The sequence below is a fragment of the Staurois parvus genome, unplaced genomic scaffold (assembly GCF_062004578.1).
Source record: "Staurois parvus isolate SC_StPar_1 unplaced genomic scaffold, SC_StPar_1.0 ptg001495l, whole genome shotgun sequence".
NCBI lineage: Eukaryota > Metazoa > Chordata > Amphibia > Anura > Ranidae > Staurois > Staurois parvus.
Genome location: NW_028319291.1, coordinates 103880 through 130009, shown reverse-complemented (window position 1 = coordinate 130009; position 26130 = coordinate 103880). Strand labels below are relative to the sequence as shown.

General features: G+C 46.9%; 1 protein-coding gene across 2 annotated transcripts in view; it reads left to right on the top strand.

Moving 5' to 3' along the window:
• Positions 1-558: 558 nt before the first annotated feature.
• Positions 559-26130, top strand: part of PLCD4 (phospholipase C delta 4) — a 121093-nt gene continuing 95521 nt past the window's right edge. For both annotated transcript variants that reach the window (XM_089662589.1, XM_089662588.1), the window contains exon 1: positions 559-711. The gene's annotated coding sequence lies outside the window, so the exon portion shown is untranslated. The remainder of the gene's footprint in view (positions 712-26130) is intronic.

Below are 26130 nucleotides of genomic sequence, written 5' to 3'. Positions count from 1 at the left end.
TTTTTCCGGCCAAAACGCTGTTGCCAGGAGGAAAGACTTCTAGGAGCGTTTGCAAAACGTCCCGTGTGCAGGAGGCATTAAACGTTTCCAGATATCCGAAAAATTATTGCTATGGGATAATTAGTAACAATCCCATCCCCAGCAGACCCCGGCAATGGAGGGTCAGTAACAGGGGCGGACTGACCATTTGGAAACTCGGCACTGCCCGAGGGCCCGGGGTCAGTAGGAGGCCCCTTGAGATGCCCCTGGTACCTTTTTCATAGCGTTTTGTTTTTAGTTTTGGCAAAGACACAGGGGCCCCATGATCCCCTATTGCCCGGGGGCCCCATGAGTTATCAGTCCGCCCCTGCAGGGGCCCCATGATCCCCTATTGCCCGGGGGCTCCATGAGTTGTCAGTCCACCCCTGCAGGGGCCCCATGATCCTCTATTGCCCAGGGGCCCCATGAGTTGTCAGTCCGCCCCTGCTCAGTAATGGGAGATGGGAGGCCATCTGCGCTGGGCTGGCAGCAGACACTTGAGAGTACGTCTTTAAGATCGGATAGGGAGAGCAGACAAGGAATGGGCAGGGCTGGATGGGGAGTTTATAGTGTGTCCTTCTCATCCTCTTACACACTGTGCTGGAGAGAGTCACAGGCTGCGGACCAGGGACTTGGCCTGCGATGCTGTGCTGAGGACCGGCTGGACCACTTGGAACCATGACCCTGACCCAGGTACCCCTACAACATACACACACTGCTCTACTGTGTGACGATTGTGAGTTCTACGGACCCTCTGATCCCTCCTGTATTCATTTGTATTGTAATTGTACTGTCTGCCCTTGTGTTGTAAAGTGCTGAGCAAACTGTTGGTGCCATATAAATCCTGTATAATAATAATAATATAAATCCTGTATAATAATAATAATATAAATCCTGTATAATAATATAAATCCTGTATAATAATAATAATATATAAATCCTGTATAATAATAATAATATAAATCCCGTATAATAATAATAATATAAATCCTGTATAATAATATAAATCCTGTATAATAATAATAATATATAAATCCTGTATAATAATAATAATATAAATCCCGTATAATAATAATAATATAAATCCCGTATAATAATAATAATATAAATCCTGTATAATAATAATAATAGGGATCCTGGTCTATTGTTATCTGAGTCTCAGCATTTACTCTAAAATACAATAATATATTTCTGAATGATACAAAATCTAAAATCCACCTATTACCACTACTGTCATCATTAGTGTTAGTAATAGTATGATATCATGAATTTCATAGGACCTCTGCAAGGACAGATGATACAACAACACAGGAGAATTTAATAAACACCAAAAGATACAAAATACAATATAACAACAAGAAAAAAGCAACAATAGAAGTGACAGCTTTGTCCAACTTTGTCATTTATTTCCTTCCTAAAGGTTTTATAGCTGTAAGGTATGCAAGGTGCATTTCATCTTTTGACACCATAACACACACATAGGAACGCACTGCAACACATTGACAATGCATACATGTTGATGTGCTTTTAACATGCATCTCTGTGCTAATTATCTTGCATTTTTATGTGCTTTATGTGTGTTTTTATGTGCCTTTCATGTGTTTTCATGTCATCATGTAATTTGTTTTCTTTTATAAACGTTTTATAAACATTTTATACTGGCGGTTTACAATAAGGTATGCATTTTTATGCGCCTTGTATGAGTTTTCATGTCATCATGTCATTTTTTTTCTTTTATAAATGTTTTATAAACATTTTATACTGGAGGTATACAATAAGGTATGCATTTTTATGCGCCTTGTATGTGTTTTCATGTCATCATGTCATTTTTTTTCCTTTATAAACATTTTCTAGGTATACAATAAGGTACACATCATCAATAGGGTCCTTTAACACCATACTACGCATAAGAACTCACTGCAACACATTGAAAATGCATTCACATTAATGTGCTTTTACTATGCATTTATATGCACATTGTCTTCTGTTTTTTTTGCGCCTTGTGTGTGTTTTCATGTCATCATGTCATTTTTTTTCTTTTATAAATGTTTTATAAACATTTTATACTGGCGGTATACAATAAGGTATGCATTTTTATGCGCCTTGTATGTGTTTTCATGTCATCATGTCATTTTTTTTCCTTTATAAACATTTTCTAGGTATACAATAAGGTACACATCATCAACTGGGTCCTTTAACACCATACTACACATGAGAACTCACTGCAACACATTGAAAATGCATTCACATTGATGTGCTTTTACTATGCATTTATATGCACATTAACTTGCGTTTTTATGCGCCTTGCATGTGTTTTCATGTCACCATGTCATTTTTTTTCTTTTATAAACGTTTTATAAACATTTTATACTGGCGGTATACAATAAGGTATGCGTTTTTATGCGCCTTGTATGTGTTTTTATGTCATCATGTCATTTTTTTTCCTTTATAAACATTTTATAGGTATTCAATAAGTTATACAAGGCACATATCAACAACAGGGTCCTTTAACACCATACTACACATAAGAACTCACTGCAACACATTGAAAATGCATTCACATTGGTGTGCTTTTACTATGCATTTATATGCACATTGTCTTCCATTTTTTTGCGCCTTGTATGTGTTTTCATGTCATTTTTTTTCCTTTATAAACATTTTCTAGGTATACAATAAGGTACACATCATCAACAGGGTCCTCTAACACCATACTACACATAAGAACTCACTGCAACACATTGAAAATGCATTCACATTGATGTGCTTTTAATATGCATTTATATGCACATTAACTTGCGTTTTTATGCGCCTTGCATGTGTTTTCATGTCATATGGGGCAGACTAACAACTCATGGGGCCCCCAGGCAATAGGGGATCATGGGGCCCCTGTGTCCTCGCCCACACTCAAAAAAGCCTATGAAAAAGGTACCAGGGGCATCTCATGGGGCCCCCTACTGACCCCAGCCCCTCGGGCGGTGCCCGAGTTTCCAAATGGTCAGTCCGCCCCTGCATGTCATCCATTACAAAGCTATAAGTCCCTAGAAGGGTCAAAATACTAACAATTTATTTTTGATATCTTCACGTTCAGTTGCATTGCATTTACATGCGTTCGTGCGCATGGCGTTAAAATACAGACAAGTTGTTGCATTTTAATATAACGCGCTGCAACGCACATGTACACAACATTGTGTTGGGAATCAGGCACCACATGATTGTCCTTGCAGTGGCCTGCAGTGATCTGGTGCGGAAAATTGCAGGTCACTCTACATATTGTGAATGTGTCCGAAAATCCCAGTAGATGATTGCAAACAATATTATATATGCTGCATGTTTACAATATTTTATAATGGTGCAAATGATCGGCTTTGGGGGGGGGGGAGAGCGGAGGAGGAGTGCGGCAGGGACTTTCAGTGTTGCATGTGATAAGCCAAGGTACTGCAGGTTCCGGGGTATCACTCGGACGTCTGTGGGGGATGGGGGGTACTGTATCTTTGGAGTGTATCTCTGGACTATACAAAGGGTATCCGACTTGGTAACATTTTCTTTTACAAAATGTTATTGATTTTAATGTGCACCAGTAACTAATAATACAGAATAGTCCAGTAGATTATTGTAACAAAGTTACACATGAGATTAAAATATATTACAATAGTGCAAAAGGTGAACTGGGGGGAGAATGGGGGTGATAGAGTTGGGGGTGGGCAGGGTAGGAGCTTAAAGTGTTACTAAACCCATACCAGTAAAATCAGTCTGTAAATGCAGTACTTGTTATACTCACTGTGGAACCTAAGGGGTTAATCCTCCATATTATGTAAAAAGGCTGTTTGATCCTGTCTTCTCTGATCTCCCCCCCCCCCTTCTTCTTTTGCTGTCCCCAATCCATCTGCTGATAGTACAGAGCCCTAGGAGACACTCTGCGCATGCTCAGTTTGGTGTGTATAGCGGGAGAGTGTGTGTGTGTGTGTGTGTGGAGGGGGGGGGGGTGCATGTGAGCAGCACAGGGACAATCAGTGCTGTCCAGACAGAGGGTCAGAGAGTCATGCAGCCTCATAGGACAGTCAGAAGAAAAAGAAAACACTCCTCCTACAAAGATTAACCAGTGTTCGGTCGGACACTGATAGAAGTCACAAGACTTCAGGGTCCAGGGTTTAGTAATTCTTTTATGTCATGCATGAAAAGCCAAGATAGGTTCTGCTCCTCTACTGCACACTGGGTTGCTGCTCCTCTACTGCATCCTGGGTTGCTGCCCCTCTACTGATTAACCAGTGCTCGGCCGGACACTGATAGAGGTCACAAGACTTCAGGGTCCGGGGTTTAGTAACACTTTAATGTCATGCATGAGAAGCCAAGGTAGGTTCTGGGGTATCATGTGCAAGTGTGCGGCAGATGGAAGGTTGCGCTGGGGCTATCTCTGGACATTACAAAGTATATCCAACTTGGTAACTTTTTTTTTTTTTACAAAAGTTTTAATGATTTTAATGTATACAAGGTTTATATCGTCAACTAGAAAATTCCAGCAGAATATTGCAACAATGTTATGCAAATCATGTGTGAAGATTAATAGCGCCTGTCAGGGCTCCGGGTATGACCAGAGGTGTGTGGACTGACACAGGGAAACGCAGGCTTCAGGTATAGAGTAAATAAAACAATTTATTGAAGACTAAACAACACAAACGCAGTGCAAGGTAAACATAACACAGTGCAAACAACCCACACCCAACAGATAACCATATATACAATCAAACGTAGTCGGGCAGGCCGGGTCGGTAGCAAACGGGCAAACAGGGTACCAGGAGCGAGTGGAAGAGTGGTCAGGAATAGCCGAGGTCAGGAGAGGCGGAGTTCGTTCAGAGTCAGGATCAAGGCAGAGTCAGGATCAGGCAGGAAGCAGACAGGATGCAGGTACAGGGGCTCATGGGAAACATACACCAAGGCACTGACTGCAGGTCTGGCCATTCCTTAAATACACCTCCTGCAATCAGACTCAGGTGATGGCTGATTGCAGGAGTGAGCTTCTGGTTGCTGAGAGCACCCGCTGGCCAGCCCTGGTACTGCAGCCCACACGGCAGATGAGTCCCACCACTAATGGTGAGTCCATTCCTGACAGCGCCGCTCCAAAGCCAGAGAAGCAGAAAGAATCACCCCACCAACATGGGAATGAAGGGAGAAGCGTCCTAAGTCCATTCCAGTGTCTGGGATGAAATAAGGGGGAGCGGACACTGCTCAAGACCAGCCCCGGGAGTCCAGCGTGTTGTATGTGTGGAGTGGCCTCAACACCGTGTTAGCCATGCTACTGACGCGTTTCATCCCGGCCATCGGAGCTTGGTCACAGAGAAGGACAGGGTGAAATGCGTCAGTGGGCGTGGCAAGTGCGGTGTTGAGGCCACTCCTTACAAACAACATGCTGGACTCCCAGGGCTGGTCTTGAGCGGCCACTCCCCCTTATCTCATCCCAGACAATGTTATACAAATGTTTACAGTATATATTATAAAGTGTAAAAGGTTGACTTGGGGAGGAGTGGGACAGGGACTCAGCATTGTGCGTGAGAATCCAAGGTCGGTTCTGGATATCACGCAGAAGTGTGCGGTGGCAGAAAGGAGGTTTCTCCAAGGGTATCTCTGGACTACACGAGGTGTTATCCAACTTTGGAACATTTCCTTTTTATAAAAGTTTATTGATTTTAAGCTATACAAGATAAATACTGTCACCCTGTAATACAGAATATTCCAATAGATTATTGCAACAATGTATACAGTATATACTATTTATAACAGTGCAAAAGGTGGCCTTGGGGGCAGTACTGGATCAGGTCCATCCAGCTCCCTGGGGAAGGATGTGGAACCTCACCCTCTCCCCCACTCATTGGGGTTAATTTACTAAAGGCAAATAGACTGTACACTTTGGAAAGTGCAGTTGCTCCATAGTTTAGTAAATGAGGTGAAGCTTCACTATGCAAAGAATACCCAATCACATGCAGGGAAAATAAAAAAAATGCACATGATTGGATGATGAAAGTGAGCAGAGCTTCTGCTCATTTACTAAGCTCTGGAGCAACTGCACTTGCAGAGTACACAATCGATTTGCCTTTAGTAAATCAACCCCATAGTGCATGCCGTAAAATGGGTGTACCCCCCCACACCTATTCTCTGCCCCCTTCCATCGGCTGTCCATGTTTGACAAGGAGTGTGCACTGCGCATGCGTGGCCATTTGCTTGATTTATACAGCAGTAACTGTCAGAGCAGATATGAAGCTACAGCCTGGCACCGTTTTCCTAGCTATTGACCCGAAGCTTGCATGCAGTAAGGGGGCCCATATACTGCGCCATGGGTTTCTGCCCCTCTACTGCACCCTGGGTTGGTGCCCCTCTACTGCACCCTGGGTTGCTGCCCCTCTACTGCACTCTGGGTTGCTGCTCCTCTACTGCTCTCTGGATTGATGCCCCTGTACTGCACCCTGGGTTGATGCCCCTCTACTGCACTCTGGGTTGCTGCCCCTCTACTGCACCCTGGGTTGCTGCCTCTCTACTGCACCCTGGATTTTTGACCTTCTACTGCACCCTGGGTTGCTGCCCCTCTACTGCACCCTAGGTTGCTGCTCCTCTACTGCACTCTGGGTTGCTGCCTCTCTACTGCACTCTGGGTTGCTGCCCTTTACCTGCACTCTGGGTTGCTGCTCCTCTACTACACTCTGGGTTGCTGCTCCTCTACTACACTCTGGGTTGCTGCCCTTTAACTGCACTCTGGGTTGCTGCTCCTCTACTGCACCCTGGGTTGCTGCTCCTCTACTGCACTCTGGGTTGCTGCCTTTTAACTGCACTCTGGGTTGCTGCTCCTCTACTGCACTCTGGGTTGCTGTCTGTTAACTGCACTCTGGGTTGCTGCTCCTCTACTGCACTCTGGGTTGCTGCTCCTCTACTGCACTCTGGGTTGCTGCTCCTCTACTGCACCCTGGGTTGCTGCTCCTCTACTGCACTCTGAGTTGCTGCCTATGAAAAAGGTACCAGGGGCATCTCATGGGGCCCCTACTGACCCCGGGCCCTCGGGTAGTTTACAAATGGTCAGTCCGCCCCTGCAAGGTAGCTCTCCAGGTATCACAGGGAAGTGTGTGGCAGATGGGAAGTTTCTCTGGACTGTATTAAGTGTATCCAACTTTGTAACATATTCATTTACAAAACTGCAATGATTTTAAGGTATACAAGATAGAGGAACAACCTGCAATACAAAACAAAAATCCAATATATTATTGCCTCAATGTACATAGTATATAATATACATAACAAAAGGTGCAAAAGGTAAATTTGGGGGTAAAGGTGGGGGGATAGAGTTGAGGAGCAGGGTAGGGACTTGTGTGAGAAGCCAAGGTAGGTTCTGGGGTATCACATTAACCCCTTTGCCTCCAGAGGACTCCCCCCCCCCTTTCCTGACCAGGCCATTTTCTGTATTACAGCACTGCGTTACTTTAATTGACAATTGCGCGGTCATGCAACGCTGCACCCATATTAAAATTATGTCCTTTTTTTCCCCACAAATAGAGCTTTTGGTGGTATTTGATGGCCTGTGCGGTTTTTATTTTTTGTGCTCTAAAAAAAAAAAGACCAACAATTTTGAGAAAACAATAATATTTTTGACTTTCTGCTATGAAACATGCTTTCCATTGAAGTCTATAGAACGAAAAACGCAATGATTTGCGTTTGAGCCCGGGTTCACACTGACGCGGTGTGGAATTTGCACTGGTTTCTGTTTCATCATCATTGCACCCCATTCATGCAAACTGCTGCGGGTGTGTCTTTTAAGTTAACGACACTCCGAAATCAATTCGCAAAACACGGTGCGATGTGCAAAATCGGATCGCATGTGAACAACTATGCGATCCGATTGTGGTGCTTTTTTTGTGCGTTTTGAGACATACATAATTGCACCGCACAGAAATCGCATGTGATTTGCATAATAATTTGGTGCGGTTCCTGGGCAAATCACGTGCGATGTGCCGCACTGCATCAGTGTGAACCCGGGCTGTAAGAGTCCCTGACCCTTGCCAAAAAATGCAACGCGGAGATGTGAACGTGTCCCATAGGAAATCATGTTAAATGGACTGCTGTGCGTTTCTGCAAAAACAGGCGTACCCAGACTAAACATGACTTGCAATGGATTCTCTGTCTCCGCCTTGGAATCTGGGTTAAGGAGAGATAAGTCGTTCATCCAACTGCATGAACTCTGTGGCCGTATGGAAAACAGATTTGAACCGTCTGCCTAAGTTTGAGGTTTGGCAGGGAGCCTGAGACGCAGTCGCCTGTCAAGAAATAGACTCAGGGTCGTACCTGATGTCATATCCTGCAAAGTCTCATGGCCGATGGTATACTATTACCAAATACACGCGCTCTGCCCATTCCTGCAGGGCCACCTCCCCCCCCCCCCCCCCCCGGGGCCAGTGCTATCATTAGGAAGACACTATGGGGCTGATTTACTAAAGGCAAATAGACTGTGCACTCTGCCAGTGCAGTTGCTCCAGAGCTTAGTAAATGAAGTAAAACTTCACTTTGCAAAGAATACCCAATCACATGCAAGGAAAATAAAAATAGCATTTTTGCTTGCACATGATTGGATGATGTTATCGTATGTGTCCATCCCCAGCATGTTATCGTATGTGTCCATCCCCGGCATGTTATCCTATGTGTCCATCCCCGGCATGTTATCCTATGTGTCCATCCCCAGCGTGTTATCCTATGTGTCCATCCCCGGCGTGTTATCCTATGTGTCCATCCCCGGCGTGTTATCCTATGTGTCCATCCCCGGCATGTTATCCTATGTGTCCATCCCCGGCATGTTATCCTATGTGTCCATCCCCAGCGTGTTATCCTATGTGTCCATCCCCGGCGTGTTATCCTATGTGTCCATCCCCGGCATGTTATCCTATGTGTCCATCCCCGGCATGTTATACTATGTGTCCATCCCCGGCGTGTTATCCTATGTGTCCATCCCCGGCGTGTTATCCTATGTGTCCATCCCCGGCGTGTTATCCTATGTGTCCATCCCCGGCGTGTTATACTATGTGTCCATCCCCGGCGTGTTCTCCTATGTGTCCATCCCCGGCGTGTTATCCTATGTGTCCATCCCCGGCGTGTTCTCCTATGTGTCCATCCCCGGCGTGTTCTCCTATGTGTCCATCCCCAGCGTGTTATCCTATGTGTCCATCCCCGGCGTGTTATCCTATGTGTCCATCCCCGGCGTGTTATCCTATGTGTCCATCCCCGGCGTGTTCTCCTATGTGTCCATCCCCGGCGTGTTCTCCTATGTGTCCATCCCCAGCGTGTTATCCTATGTGTCCATCCCCAGCGTGTTATCCTATGTGTCCATCCCCGGCATGCTATCCTATGTGTCCATCCCCGGCGTGTTATCCTGTGTGTCCATCCCCGGCATGCTATCCTATGTGTCCATCCCCGGCGTGTTATCCTATGTGTCCATCCCCGGCATGTTATCCTATGTGTCCATCCCCGGCAAAACAATACCCAATCACATGCAAAAAAAAAAAACAGTATTTTTGCTTGCACATGATTGGATGATGGAAGTCAGCAGAGATTCAGCTCATTTATGAAGCTCTGGTGCAACTGTTCTTGCAAAGTGCACAGTCTATTTGCCTTTAGTAAATCCACCCGTAAGGGAACATATTCTGGGTGGTCACTAATAGCATTTCCTATCTAGAGCAGCAAGCTCTCCACTTTCACACTGATGCGGTGCGGTATATCACGTGTGAATCGCACAGGAACCACACAATTGCAAATCACATGCGAATTCTGTGCAGTGCGATTTGAGCCATATATTTTGCATGGCTCAAATGTGACACGGTAGCGCAAAAGCTTTTCAGAGGGTGGTGAGAAGATGATATGTTGCCCCCAGTCCTCATCAGCTGTCTAGCCCACTGAGCCGCATCTATTTTACCGCCCTACCAGCTGCCAATGTGAATGAGCCCTTACTCCAACAATGGTGACACTATGATCCCGGGACATTGCAGGACTGTCCCAGACAGGGCTGCTGTTAGAAACCACGGGACCCCATACAGCCAACCTGACAGGGCTCCCTAAAAAAAACAAAAAACACAGTTTACTATGCTTCAGTTATGAATGAACACAATGAGTGATCGGTACCAATCCCTAATTGCGTTCATTCCGGAAAGTAAGGGGATGGTAAATGTGACATATTTACCAGACCCTTCCCTCAATCTCCATCCTGAAGGAACCTTTTGCGTGACTGCTGGTGGGAAGGAGAGGAGGGAAGCTGGCAGCACTGCAGGGATGGGGGCACACAGGGTGGCCTGGGCAGCAAGCACAGGGTGGGTGATGGGTGCAGCAGGGGGGGAATTACTGGAATCAATCCCCTGTATGACTCTCTCTGCAACAGATGAAAGCCAGCAGGAGGGAGAGGAGAAGAAGCCGGCTTTCAGCTGCTATAGAGAGCCATTCAGGGGATCGGTTCCAGTAATTGCCCTTCCCCCCCACCATGTCGATCACCCTCCCTGCCCACAAATCTTATTCACCCAGCTGCCTGGGCCCCCCTGCTGGCCTGAGCCCCATACAGGAGGACTGGTGGTACCCAGGGGCGGACTGACAACTCATGGGGCCCCCCGGGCAATAGGGGATCATGGGGCACCTGTGTCCTTGCTCAAACTCAAAAAAGCCTATGAAAAAGGTACCAGGGGCATCTCATGGGGCCCCCTACTGACCCCGGGCCCTCTGGCAGTGCCCGAGTTTCCAGATGGTCAGTCCGCCCCTGGTGGTACCCCCTTATCCACAGCCCTGGTCCCAGATAATTGGCACCTATGGACTTTGGTGATGGAGTTTGCTATAAATGTCGATCTGCAGAAGATGAAACGATGGCAACGACTGAATGTTATTTGCAGCGTCCCAAACTGAACCCCAGCCACACGTCCACGTTCCCAAGACTCGGTCCTTCCTCTGGGACGGTTGGCAGATGCACAGACGTACAATAGGCGTCCATTAATGCTCAGTGCATACATTAATGAAATCAGCACTTTGATGGTTAGAAATGTATCCGCTGCGCGCCGAGCTCATCCAGCAAATGATAGATTTGGCAACTACAAGACCGTAATATCTCTGCGACCAAAACATTTCCAATCTGTAATGTAGGTCTGCTGGGGAATGACAATCTGTAAGAGTTTCTATCGATAAATGGAAGCGGGTCCACGGTAAGGGCTCTGAGGACACTGCGCATAATGGAAGGGGCGGCCGTACGGCAAGAAATCACATCACAATCGATCATGACATTTCTTGCTGCGCCGGGAGACATTGTGACAGCTCCCATATATCTCCATCTTCCCGCAATTGTTACTAATCACATTGCCTTGGTTGATGCAGGGTGTGGTCAGCCGCCTACTCCCAGAGGATATACAGCCATTGTATACGGATGGAGAGCATTTCTGTGCTTTATCCAATCAGAGGATGGCTATACTGGTTTGGATACATTTTTCATGCCAAGAATGTACATACTAAGTCATTAACACTTACAGGTATTTATTACCCCTCACTACAGTGAAGGAAATAAGTATTTGATCCCCTGCTGATTTGGAATGTTTGCCCCTCACAAAGAAATGATCAAAAATCGAATGTTCGGTGTATTGTAACACTGAGAAACAGAATAGCAACAACAAATTCAGCAGAAATGCATGTCTAACAAATGATGACTGATTTGCATGTTCATGAGGGAAATAAGGATTTGATCCCCTATCATTCAGCAGGATTTCTGGCTCCCAGGTGTCTTTCATACAGGTAACAAGCTGAGATTAGAAGCAGTCTCTTAAAGGGAGTGCTGCTAATCTCATTTTGTTACCTGTATAAAAAGACACCTGTCCACAGGAGCAATCAAACCATCAGATTCCAAACTCTCCACCATGGCAAAGACCAAAGAGCTGTCCAAGGATGTCAGGGACAAGATTGTAGACCTACACAAGGCTGGACTGGGCTACCAAGCTATCGCCAAGCAGCTTGGTGAGAAGGTGACAACAGTTGCTGCAATCATTCACAAATGGAAGAAACACAAAACAAGTGTCAGTCTCCCTAGGTCTGGTGCACCATGCAAGATCTCACCTCGTGGAGTGTCAATGATCATGAGAACAGTGAGGAGTCATCCCAGAACTACACGTGAGGATCTTGTCAATGATCTCCAGGCAGCTGGGACCACAGTCACCAAGAAAACAATTGGTAACACACTACGCCGACAAGGACTGAAATCCTGCAGTGCCCGCACGGTCCCTCTGCTCAAGAAAGCTCATGTCCAGGCCGTCTGAAGTCTGCCACTGATCATCTGAATGATGCAGAGGAGGACTGGTGGAAAGTGTTGTGGTCAGATGAGACCAAAATCCAGCTCTTTGGCATCAACTCAACTCGCCGTGTTTGGAGGAGGAGGAATGCTGCCTATGACCCCAAGAACACCATCCCAACTGTCACACATGGTGGTGGAAACATTCTGCTTTGGGGTTGTTTTTCTGCTAAGGGGACAGGACAACTGCACCACATCAAAGAGACGATGGATGAGGCAATGTACCCTCAAATCTTGGGTGAGAACCTTCTTCCCTCAGCCAGGGCATTGAAAATGGGTAGTGGATGGGTGTTCCAGCATGACAATGACCCAAAACACGCGGCCAAGGCAACAAAGGAGTGGCTCAAGAAGAAGCACATTAAGGTCCTGGAGTGGCCTAGCCAGTCTCCAGACCTTAATCCGATAGAAAATCTGTGGAGGAGCTGAAAGTTCAAGTTGCCAAACATCAGCCACCAAACCTTAATGACTTGGAGAGGATCTGCCAAGAGGAGTGGGCCAAAATCCCTCCTGAGATGTGTGCAAACCTGGGGGCCAACTCCAGGAAACATCTGACCTCTGTGCTTGCCAACAAGGGATTTGCCACCAAGCACTAAGTCCTGTTTTGTGAAGGAGATCAAATCCTTATTTCCCTCATGAACATGCAGATCAGTCATGATTTGTTAGATGCATTTCTGCTGAATTTGTTGTTGCTATTCTGTCTCTGTGTTACAATACACCGAACATTCGATTTTTAGACCGATCATTTCTTTGTGAGGGGCGAACATTCAACATCAGCAGGGGAGCAAATACGCATTTCCTTCACTGTATGATCACTGTATTCCCCCCCCGGTAATGCCTTCATCTGCTTATCTTCCTAAAAGGACAGCACCATTGTGATCGGGCATCACCCGGGGTCACCATCCATTTCCTGGGCTGGAATTCTGGTTTAAAGCGACGTTTTTCAACCTTGTTCAGTTGCGACATTTTGAGGCATCACATTCTAAAATGCGAAAAACGTAAACGTCATTTATCAATGGGAAAGCTGAGCCAGGGACAATGTGCGGAACTGACGTGATCTAATCAACCACATCAGAAGCCCCCCTTCATATTACAGGTTCACCCCTCATGTCAGAGGTCCGTCCCCCCGTCATATAGGGAGTCACCCCTTCACATCAGAGGTTCCTGCATGACATCAGAGGTTCCCCATTACACCAGAGATCCCCCTATCACATCAGAGCCCCTCCCCCCCCCATCAGAGATCCTCTCATCACATTACAGGTTCCCCATAACATCAGAGATCCCCCATAACATCAGAGGTCCGCCCCCATCACATCAGAGTTCCCCCCATCACATCAGAGATCCCCCCATAACATCAAAGGTCCGCCCCCATCACATCAGAGGTCCCCCCATCACATCAGAGGTCCCCCCATCACATCAGAGGTCCCCCCATCACATCTGAGGTCCCCGTCACATCAGAGGTTCCTGCATCACATCTGAGGTCCCCGTCACATCAGAGGTTCCTGCATCACATCAGAGGTTCCTGCATCACATCAGAGGTTCACCCTTTACATCAGAGGTCCCCCATCACATCAGAGTTCCCCATCACATCAGAGGTCTCCCCATCACATCAAAGGTTCCTGCATCACATCAGAGGTCCCCCCATCATATCAAAGTTCCCCATCACATCAGAGGTTCCCCCATCACATCAGAGGTCCCCCATCACATCAGAAGTCCCCCCATCACATCAGAGGTCCCTTCATCACATCAGAGGTTCCTGCATTGCATCAGAGGTCCCCATCACATCAGAGGTCCCCCCATCACATCAGAGTTCCCCCATCACATCAGAGGTTCCTGCATCACATCAGAGGTCCCCCATCACATCAGAGTTCCTGCATCACATCAGAGGTCTCCCATCACATCAGAGGTCCGCCATCACATCAGAGTTTCCCCCCATCACATCACAGGTCCCCCCATCACATCTGAGGTCCCTCTGTCACATCAGAGGTCCCCCCATCACATCAGAGGTTCACCCTTTACATCAGAGGTCCCTCATCACATCAGAGTTCCCCATCACATCAGAGGTCCCCCCATCACATCAGAGGTCCCCCCATCACATCAGAGTTCCCCATCACATCAGAGGTTCCGCCATCACATCACAGGTCCCCCATCACATCAGAAGTCCCCCCATCACATCAGAGGTTCCTCCATCACAAGAGAGTTCCCCCATCACATCAGAAATCCCCCGATCACATCAGAGGTCTCCCCCATCACATCAGATGTCCCCCCATCACATCAGATGTTCCTGCATCACATCAGAGTCCCCCATCACATCAGAGTTCCTGCATCACATCAGAGGTCCCCCCATCACATCAGAGGTTCCTGCATCACATTAGAGGTCCCCCCATCACATCAGAGGTCCCCCCATCACATCAGAATTCAGTCCCCTCCCCCCCCCCCAGTGATCAGTCTGCTGAAGGTAGAAGGAAGCATTTCCTCAGTCTCCTCTCCCCCCCCCCAACAGTCTGATGAAGGCAGGAGGAAGCATTTCCTCAGTCTCCTCCCCCCAGTGATCAGTCTGCTGCAGGAAGCATTTCCACAGTCTCCTCTCCCCTCAGTGATCATTCTGCCGAAGGCAGGAGGAAGCATTTCCTCAGTCTCCCCCCTCCCCCTCCCCCCCAGTGATCAGTCTGCTGTAGGAAGGAGGAAGCATTTCCTCAGCCCCCCTCCCCCAAGTGATCAGTCTGCTGAAAGCAGGAGGAAGCATTTCCTCAGACTCCCCCCCCCCCAGTGATCAGTCTGCTGAAGGCAGGAGGAAGAATTTCCTCAGTCTCCTCCCAAGTGATCAGTCTGCTGAAGGCAGGAGAAAGCATTTCCTCAGTCCCCCCCCCCCCCAAGTGATCAGTCTGCTGAAGGCAGGAGGAAGCATTTCCTCAGTCTCCTCCCCCCCAGTGATCAGTCTGCTGCAGGAAGGAGGAAGCATTTCCTAAGTCTCCTCCCCCACCAGTGATCAGTCTGCTGAAGGCAGGAGGAAGCATTTCCTCAGTCTCCCCCCCCCCCCCAGTGATCAGTCTGCGGAAGGAAGGAGGAAGAATTTTGTCAGTCTCCCCCTCCAGTGATCAGTCTGCTGAAGGAAGGAGGAAGCATTTCCTCAGTCTCCTCCCCCACAGTGATCAGTCTGCTGAAGGAAGGAGGAAGCATTTCCTCAGTCTCCCCCTCCAGTGATCAGTCTGCTGAAGGCAGGAGGAAGCATTTCCTCAGTCTCCTCCCCAGTGATCAGTCTGCTGAAGGCAGGAGGAAGCATTTCCTCAGTCTCCTCCCCCCACATTGATCAGTCTGCTGAAGGCAGGAGTAAGCATTTCCTCAGTCCCCTCTTCCCTTCCCCGGAGATCAGTCTGCTGCAGGCAGGAGGAAGCATTTCCTCAGTCCCCCCTTCCTTCTCCTGGTGATCAGTCTGCTGAAGGCAGGAGGAAGCATTTCCTCAGTCTTCTTTTTGTGTTCAATCTTAGTTTATTAAACTTTTCACATATAATACATAATATAAAATATCATTTCACAATACAAAACAAAATACAACATTCCCTCACCATCTGGGAAAAGGGGAAAGGAAGTACAATAGAAAGCACATCATGAAAACAAAAATAACAAAATTAAATAACAAATATAGAACAGATGCACGTATTCAAAGCAGATGTCCCTGGACCGGGTCAGCTAATGTACACATCCAGATAGCAAAGCATCACTGATATTGAAGGTGGCTAGTAACATTAGAGACATGAGCGTCAAGCTTGCACAATGGACCAATAAAGAAAATGATACAGCAGCAATTAAACGATAGGTCCCGTGCTCAGTCTTTTTTTTTTTTTTTTATGGCCTAGTAGTAAGTCAAGAGCTAAGAAGCTGCAGCAGGGGCTGATCTGTGTCAGACATTTGTGAACACAGGATGTACGTGACTCTCTCTGAGCCAGCATCTCATTCCAGGAAGTAGATGGTGACCCTGGATGACGTCTGAACAAATATGGCTCCGTTCTTCTGGAGAGGAAAGCAGATGAAGGCTGTAACGGAACCGGACCCCGACTGCACTAGGGTATTTCCGTTAGACTCCCGCTTCCCTGTCCGAACACAGATCCACGGACACCACTCAAAGTAAAACCAGGAAATAGGACTGCTTTATTTTAACACAGACACAAGATATATACATTCAAGGGAACAACCCACCTCCCTGCATAATGACACAGGGCGGGGCAAACCAAATCTAGCAACAAGAGACATCAGCAGACACCCGCCACCCAGCCAATACACAAAAACATACATCCCATAATAGTTTGCTCCCAAGCAAGACACACAATAGAACAATGGGACCACATGGCAGTAAACAATGAACAACCCCCCACACCCCACCTATACATGTCTACCAGGGGCGGACTGACCATTTGGAAACTCGGGCACTGCCTGAGGGCCCGGGGTCAGTAGGGGGCCCCATGAGATGCACCTGGTACCTTTTTCATAAGCTTTTTTGAATTTGGACAAGGACACAGGGGCCCCATGATCCCCTATTGCCTGGGGGCCCCATGAGTTGTCAGTCCGCCCCTGATGTCTACACAATATCAGGGCATTCCACCCTGTACCCCTAACAGGCACAGGGTGACTTACACATAGGAGGGAAATGGGGAGCTGAGACAGGGGTCTCCCCATCTCACCAAAGGGGGCTGTGTTCCATGGGCCCCCCACCCAAAGTGACTCCCGTCACAAAGGCTTTGTCAGGGGGGAGTACTGTGGTCACTGTGAGAGGTAATAAATACCTGGGAGGGTTACACTGACACATTGCTTACCATGCATGCACAATACGTCCCCCTTAACCCCCCTGGCGGTATTCCCGAGTGTAGCTCGGGGTAAACTTTGAGTACCAAAAGCGGTAACCCCGAGCTACACTTGGGCTTACCATGCGGTGTTGCTCAGGGGGTCCCTGCAGCACTTACCTTGTCCTTCGCCCCCGCGATGTGTCCCCTGCAGCGTCCCCGGCCATCTCCTCCGGCCGATGCCGGCATCCGACTTCCGTGTTCCGGTCCCTGTGACGTCGGGACGTACGGGCGCCGCAACCAGCGGCAAATTTGAAATCTTTAAAAAATGTCATTTTTGCTGTCATTGCTGTTTCAAACCATTTCACATACATTTTGTCCCTAGTGCTTTGTCCGGCGCCCTGCCTGCATTTTTACTGTTCTTTCTGCCTGGAAACTTAGAAACGTCCATGGCGTCCAAAAAGCGTCCCTTTAGGTCAAAAGCGGTTTTAGACCGGCTAGAGAACAGCGATAGCAAATCAGAACCAGTTGCAGAATTGAGTGATAATGATTCGTGGGGGAAATTCCTCATCAGACACTGAAAACGATTCTGCGACTTTGCTCAGTGATGTGCGAACTTGGCGCTATATTTCACATTTCAGTGTTTTTGGTTTGATTATATTATTGAATTACATTTATTATTATTATTATATTATTATTTTTTATGATTATTTATTAATATATAATTTATGATTTCGTGTTTCAAGTTTTATCATCCCCGGGATGTTTACTAGACTCTTGTTCGGACAGATTTCAGTGAGTTATTCCTAAAAATTACAGCCTACAATAAAAAACTACATATTTCCATGCAAAAAAATGTACCGCTTTCAGCACAAAAAATCGGAAAGAATCATATTGCCGAGGAGGTTAAATAGGTCCCCTTTAAATCTATCTTCTGCCTTTGTGTGTTTTCCGGCCAGCCGCCTGCGGTATGACTGTCTGGACAGCGCGGTGTACTCAGCAGCTCCTATTATTGAGCAAGTTGTGACCATAGTACATGCCGTACCTGAACAGCCATAATCGGAGTAAAAATCGCACTCTGTATCCGGCCAAGGAGGACTCGGGACACGTCATCCCATTTTTATTTTTAAACTTACAAACATGGCGTCATACATAATGCAGAGGGAAGGGGGGGGGGGGGAATTAGCTTCATCTATTGACCGGAGTTACTTACAGAAGCCGACAGGAGATTATTGGTAGCACTTAGCACAGGTTACATTTTAATGGCTGCTCCATAATGCAGCTGCTACCACCGGACCCGGCAGCCATTAGGATCTGACCCTGAATGCATTTATTGCCGGCATTTATATATCGCCCACAATTTACAGACTATTCATTTACATCAGTGTTCTCAGGGAGTTTACAATCTAATGGGGGCCCAGGGGCGGACTGACCATTTGGAAACTCGGGCACTGCCTGAGGGCCTGGGGTCAGTAGGGGGCCCCATGAGATGCCCCTGGTACCTTTTTCATAGGCTTTTTTGAGTTTGGGCAAGGACACAGGGGCCCCATGATCCTCTATTGCCCGGGGGCCCCATGAGTTGTCAGTCCGCCCCTGCGGGGGCCATACAGGCTTTGATAAAAGATCGATTTCTTTTCCGATCAGAATAGTCAATCTATAGCCGACAATCCATTCAATCGATACGCCATTTCGATTGATAGATAATATATAAATATAACTTACGATTGTAAATCAATCAATCATCTCTGTTCCCACCGTGCAATCTCATAATCTGATCAATAAATTGTCTCACTGCAGTTTTGTTTTTCTTTTTGATTAAAAAGGTTTGGAAAAGTATTAGTGTTAGAATAGTTGAGACATTTCTGCAGGGAGGTCAGGCATGGAAAAAGAGAACCTGTCTTTAAAATCTATACCCAATGCGTCTTATGTCTGTGGCTCATACAATATACAATACACACTGCTCAAAAAAATGAAAGGAACTCTTTGAAAACCCATCAGATCTCAATGGGGAAGAATCTCCTGCTGGATATTTATACTGACATGGACGGGGTAATGTGTTAGGAAGGTAAGGACGCCCCATTGTTTGATGGAAATGAGAATGATCGACCTACAGAGGACTGAATTCAAAGACACCCCGAAAATCAAAGTGAGAGAATGATGCAGCAGGCGAGTCCATTTTGCTGAAATGTCATTGCAGCAACTCAGAATGGTCCTCAGTAGTTTGTATGTCCCCCATGTGCTTGTATGCATGCCTGACAACGTCAGGGCATCCTAATGAGATGACAGATGGTGTCCAGGGGGATTTCCTCCCAGATCTGGACCAGGGCATCACTGAGCTCCTGGACAGTCTGAGGTGCAACCTGGCGGCCTTGGATGGACCGAAACATGACATCCCAGAGGTGTTCTATTGGATTTAGGTCAGGCGGGCGTGGGGGCCATTCAATGGTATCAATTCCTTCATCCTCCAGGAACTGCCTGCATACTCTCCCCACATGAGGCCGGGCATTGTCATGCACCAGGAGGAACCCAGGACCCACTGCACCAGCGTAGGGTCTGACAATGGGTCCAAGGATTTCATCCCGATACCTAATGGCAGTCAGGGTGCCATTGTCTAGCCTGTAGAGGTCTGTGCGTCCCTCCATGGATATGCCTCCCCAGACCATCACTGACCCACCACCAAAACGGTCATCCTGAACCATGTTACAGGCAGAAGAACGTTTTCCACGGCTTCTCCAGACCCCTTCACGTCTGTCACATGTGCTCAGGGTGAACCTGCTCTCATCTGTGAAAACCACAGGGCGCCAGTGGTGGACCTGCCAGTTCTGGTGTTCAATGGCAAATGCCAATCGAGCTCTATGGTGCCGGACAGTGAGCACAGGGCCCACTAGAGGATGTCGGGCCCTCAGGCCACCCTCATGGAGTCTGTTTCTGATTGTTTGGTCAGAGACATTCACACCAGTGGCCTGCTGGAGGTCATTTTGTAGGGCTCTGGCAGGGCTCATCCTGTTCCTCCTTGCACAAAGGAGCAGATACCGGTCCTGCTGATGGGTTAAGGACCTTCTATGGCCCTGTCCAGCTCTCCTAGAGTAACTTCCTGTCTCCTGGAATCTCCTCCATGCTCTTGAGACTGTGCTGGGAGACACAGCAAACCTTCTGGCAATGACACGTATTGATGTGCCATCCTGGAGGAGTTGGACTGCCTGTGCAACATCTGTAGGGTCCAGGTATCGCCTCATACTACCAGTAGTGACACTGACCCTAGCCAAATGCAAAACTAGTGACAAACAGTCAGAAAAGATGAGTTGGGAAAAAATGTCACTGGCCTCCACCTGCAAAACTGTTCCTGTTTTGGGGGTCATCTCATTGTTGCCCATCCAGTGCACCTGTTGTTATTTCATTAAAACTAAAGCAGCTGAAACTGATTAACAACCCCCTCTGCTACTTACCTGACCAGATCAATATCCCAGGAGGTTCACTGACTTGATGCTACACTCTGATTAACAAGTGTTCCTTTCATGCTTTTGAGCCGTGTATGATCGTATTCATATCTCAGGGGTGCCAATCGATGCACTTTTCTGCCCTGGCCAGTAAACTCTGTTTCATCTAATCTGATCAAAAGCAAGTCTAAATCGATCGGAAGGGAAATTACTGCAGATTTGTTTGGACAAAAAAAATTGAACCGTGTAAGGCCACCATTAGATCCCTAACTCATATAGATACTAAGGCCAATGAACCTACCAGCATGTCTTTGGAGTGTAGAAGGAAACGCTAGTACCCCAAGGCAACCCATGAAAAACATGCAAACTCCATGCAGACGGTGTACTGGGTGGGAGTTTGAACTAATCACCCCAGAGCTACAAGACAGAAGTGCTGACCAGTGAGCCACAGTGCAGTCCATCTCACCCTAAAGCTAGGTCCACACCTGTGTGGCCGAGTGGGCCGCGATTTGTGTGGGCATGAGAGCCAATTCATTTGATCGGGCTGCCCTATTTTTTAAATGGCAGCCTGCACAGGAACCGAGGGTCCCAGTATAGCTGCGACTTCCAATGCGGGCGACATGCCATTAGGATTAATAGCACCTACTCGCGGGTCCAGCATTCCTCTGTGTGGGTGGTTGCGGCTGTTGGTATTTGTGCGGGTCACGCAGTGGCACCGCCTGCATAGATGGAAATCTGGCCTTTACCCTAGGTTCACACCAGGGGCGGACTGACCATTTGGAAACTCGGGCACTGTCCGAGGGCCCGGGGTCAGTAGGGGGCCCCATTAGATGCCCCTGGTACCTTTTTCATAGGCTTTTTTGAGTTTGGGCAAGGACACAGGGGCCACATGATCCCTTATTGCCCGGGGGCCCCATGAGTTGTCAGTCCGCCCCCTGGTTCACACCTATGACTGGCCATACACTATAAAATTTTCTGTCCAATCTCTGCCCAATTTCCTTTAGATTTACCTTCAACTACGTCTGGCCATACATTATACAATTTTCTTGAGAATTTTTGCTTTAGATTTACCAAAAAACATATAATAGGAGGTCAAACCTAAACAACACTTTTCATTGTATCCAATCAGGCGGGCTCTTGCACTACATAGTTGAAGGTAAATCTAAAGGAAATTGGGCAGAAATTGGACAGAAAATTGTATAGTGTATGGCCAGCCTTATGCAGGCCATAGATGGGTTGAACATCAGCCAATTTTTCGAACGATAAACGAAAAATCGGTAATTCGTTAAACCAACGTTACTACCAACGATTCCAAAAATCGTCCAACTAAATCATAAAGTTCACCCCATATAACAGCCAAACTTCTGTTCCTTGCAGGTCACGGCTCATGCGCAAATTTTATATCGTTAAAACGATTGTCCAATTTGGCCATCATTGCCAGGAAAATTGGCCGTTTTTTCCAAATCGGACGCAAATTTTCTAACATGACCAATAATCTCAAAGTGCAAAAAACCCGAAAACTGGCCAACCAATTAACCCACTAACAGTGTGAAAATCGGCTGATTTTTCTTTCGGCCAAAAAATTGGTCGATTTTCAAATCGTCTATGGCCGACATTAGTAGTGCAAGGGCCCGCCTAATTGGATACAATGGAAAGTGTTATGCAGGCCATAGACAGGTCGAAAACTGGCCGTTTTTTTATATCAGTCGTTTGATCGGCCGACGTTACCACCGTTAAAAAAATCAGCCGATTTGCGTCCCGTCTACGGCCGGCATTTAACCCCATAATTACTTCTGTCCCTGCAGAGAGCTTCGCTATTATATTTTACATGAAAAAGTATTACAGTTGCAACAATGTATCTATTTGTATCCATTTCGGATACAGATGTTTTTATTCGGATACAAATAGATACATTGTTGCAACCGCAAGACTTTTTCATGTCAAATATAATAACGGACTGGAATTCTTCTTCTTTTTCTTCTTCTTCTTGCAGGTCACGGCTCATGCGCAGATTTTTTTATCCGTAAAACGATCGGTCGATTTGCCCATCATTGCCGGGAAAATCATCCCATCGTCAAAATTGGCTGCAAATTTTCCAACTTGACCGATAAAAAAAAAAAGCAAAAAACGGCCGACCAATTAACCCACTAATGGTGCGAAAATCAGACGATTTTTTTTTCGGCTGAAAAATCGGCCGATTTTTGAACCGTCTATGGCCTGCATTAGAGGAGAAGTGCTCATTGAGTTAATCCAGTAAGTGCCTCTGTAGGAAACTCCTGTGTCTGATGGTCCATCTGAGGCTGTCATAGTGAGAAGGGTTCAGGTGGAGTCTACGTGTTGATCGGACACCGTGTGCTGCTGGCCTTTGAGCTCCTGGGTCAGCAGAGAGCCCCATGCATGCGCTGCGTGGAGAGCTGTAGCTGTCAATCAATGCGTTTCGGAGAGGTGTTGCTTTCCTTCGTCAGGATTAGACGACTTCCCAGTCCTCTCCTGTAGTGCCCTAACATTAACCCTTTGTATACTCACTCCAGGTTTCTATGTGAAATATTCTCCCTTTTTGCAAAGACGGTATAAATTATAAACGCACCGTAAACCACAAAATGTTAATAAATATAAACTTTTCCATTATATTCTGCCTTCAGGAGGGGATTTTATACATTCTGAATGGAGTGGATTACTCTAAGGCAGTGTTCTCCAAACTGTGGCCCGAGGGGCCCGGATTTGGCCCTTTGCTTACCTTTATCTGGCCCTTGGGGCACTATTCCACCGACTGTCACCAGTGATAGAGCACCATTCCCTCTACTGACACCATCAAATGGGGCGTTATCAGGGGCGGACTGACAACTCATGGGGCCCCCAGGTAATAGGGGATCATGGGGCCCCTGTGTCCTCACCCACACTCAAACCACACCCAAAAAAGCCAATGAAAGGTACCATGGGGCCCCCTACTGACCCCGGGCCCTCGGGCAGTGCCCGAGTTCCCAAATGGTCAGTCCGCCCCTGGGCATTATACTTCTCACTGATATCTACAATGGGGCACTATTCCTCCTATTAAAACTGATGAGGGGGCTTTTCTACTCCCACCGCCTACAGCCCGCCCCCCCCCTAAAGTATGAAGAACAATAAACTGGCCCTTTGCTTAGAAAGTCTGGAGACCTCTGATCAGAACTGATAAATCAGTATCAGTTACAGGAACCTTTAGGATCGCACGTGTCCATTCACAGCAGCCACTGTCAGGCATTCTGTAGGTGATACTGGTGCCCAGGGGTGGACTGACCATTCGAGCACTCGGGCATTGCCTGAGGGCCCGGGGTCAGTAGGGGGCCCCTTGAGATGCCCCTGGTACCTTTTTTATAGGTTTTTTTGAGTGTGAGCAAGGACACAGGGGCCCCATGATCCCCTATTGCCCAGGGGCCCCATGAGTTGTCAGCCCGCCCCTGCTGGCGCCTCCTGAATATCTTTTTTTTTTTTTAATCCCATTGAAAATGGAAATTTTCAATGGGATTAATGCAATGCAACGGTGAGCTATGTGCGTGGCTCGTGGTTGTGGTGCGATCTTCTTGATTCCAATGGGCTAGTGCCCGAGGGCCTGGGGTCAGTAGGGGGCCCCATGAGATGCCCCTGGTACCTTTTTCATAGGCTTTTTTGAGTATGGGCAAGGACACAGGGGCCCCATGATCCCCTATTGCCGGGGGGCCCCATGAGTTGTCAGTCCGCCCTTGCACCTATGCCTTTTCCGCAGCGTTTTGCAGAAACGCAGTGCAGTCCATTTAACATGATTTCCTATGGGACACGTTCACATCTCCGCGTTTTCACCTGGTGGGGTATTTTTAATTCTTTGGACTTCAATAGAAACGCTGCAGAAAAGCACGTAGCGCATTATTGCTGCATTTTTAATGCGTTTTGCATTTTAAATCTGCCTAGCAACAAGAAAAAAAAAGCAAAATGCATCACAAACACAAAAAATACGCAGGTGCAAAAACGCAAAACGCAATGCAGAAATGGGTCAAACGCAAACTGCATAGGTATGAACCTAGGGTAAGGCAGGATTAGGCCTCATGCACACGGGGAGTTCAGAGGGTGATACTGTCGCCTCCTAAATACCTTTTTTTATTTTTTTCTCAATGAAAATTTTCAGTGGGATTAATGCAGTGCAATGGTGAGCTATGCGCATGGCTCGTGGTTGTGGCGTGGACTTCTTGATTCGAATGGGCTAGTGTGGCTGTTAACTTGCCGTGCTGCGTTGTGCATTAACTTGTACACGAGCAGTTCCTTCCAGATGTATTGAGTGGCTGGGGGGTGGTAAAAAAATGCTTATTTTTACCACTGAAAATAAAGGGGAAAAAAAAGCCTGACCCTAGGTTCACACCTAAGCCTTTTCCGCAGCATTTTGCAGAAATGCAGTACAGTCCATTTAACATGATTCCCTATGGGACAGGTTCACATCTCCATGTTTTCACCTGGTGCGTTTTTTTGAAAGGATCAGTGCAAAAAGTTGCTTTTTTGCTTTTATAAACTTCAATGAAAACGCTGCCGTTGCAGAAAAGCATGTAGTGCATTTTTGCTGCGTTTTTCATGCGTTTTGCGTTTTAAATCTGCCTAGCAAAAAGAACATTTTTGTAAAAAACACAAAATGCAGGCTAGGTTCACACCTATGCAGTTTGCGTTTGACATGTTTTTGCATTTTGCGTTTTTGCACCTGCATTTTTTGATGTTTTGCATTGTAAATCTGCCTAGCAACAAGAAATTTTTTTTAACCCCCCTGGCGGTATTCCCGAGTGTAGCTCGGGGTAAAGTTTCAGCACCACAAGCGGTAACCCTGAGCTACACTCGGGAATATCTTGCAGCGCTGCTCCGGGATCTCTTCTTCACTTATCTTGTCCTGCGCTCCCGCGATGTCCCTCCTGCAGTGTCCCCAGCAAGGTCCCCCGGCCGATGCCGGCATCTGTCTTCTAGGTTCTATTCCCTGCGACGTCGGAACATACGGGGGACGGAACTGGCGGAAAATTTGAAAAAGTGACATTCACTAAATACACTAAAATCACATAGTATAACATTCCTGTATCAAACCATTTCACATACATTTTGTCCCGAGTGCTTTGTCCGGCGCCCTGCCTGCATTTTTACTGTTCTTTCTGCCTGGAAACTGAGAAACGTCCATGGCGTCCAAAAAGCTTCCCTTTAGGTCAAAAGCGGTTTTAGACCGGCTAGAGAACAGCGATAGTAAATCAGAACCACTTGCAGAATTGAGTGATAATGATTCGTGGGGGAAATTCCTCATCAGACACTGAAAACGATTCTGCGACTTTGCTCAGTGATGTGCGAACTTGGGGCTCTATTTCACATTTCAGTGTTTTTGGTTTGATTATATTATTGAATTAAATTTATTATTATTATATTATTATTGTTTATGATTATTTATTATATTATAATTTATGATTTCCATGCAAAAAAATGTACCGCTTTCAGCACAGAAATATGGACATAATCAAACCGTTAGGGGGGTTAAAAAAAGCATCAAAAACATCAAAAATGCAGGTGCACAAATGCAAAACGCAATGCAGAAAGG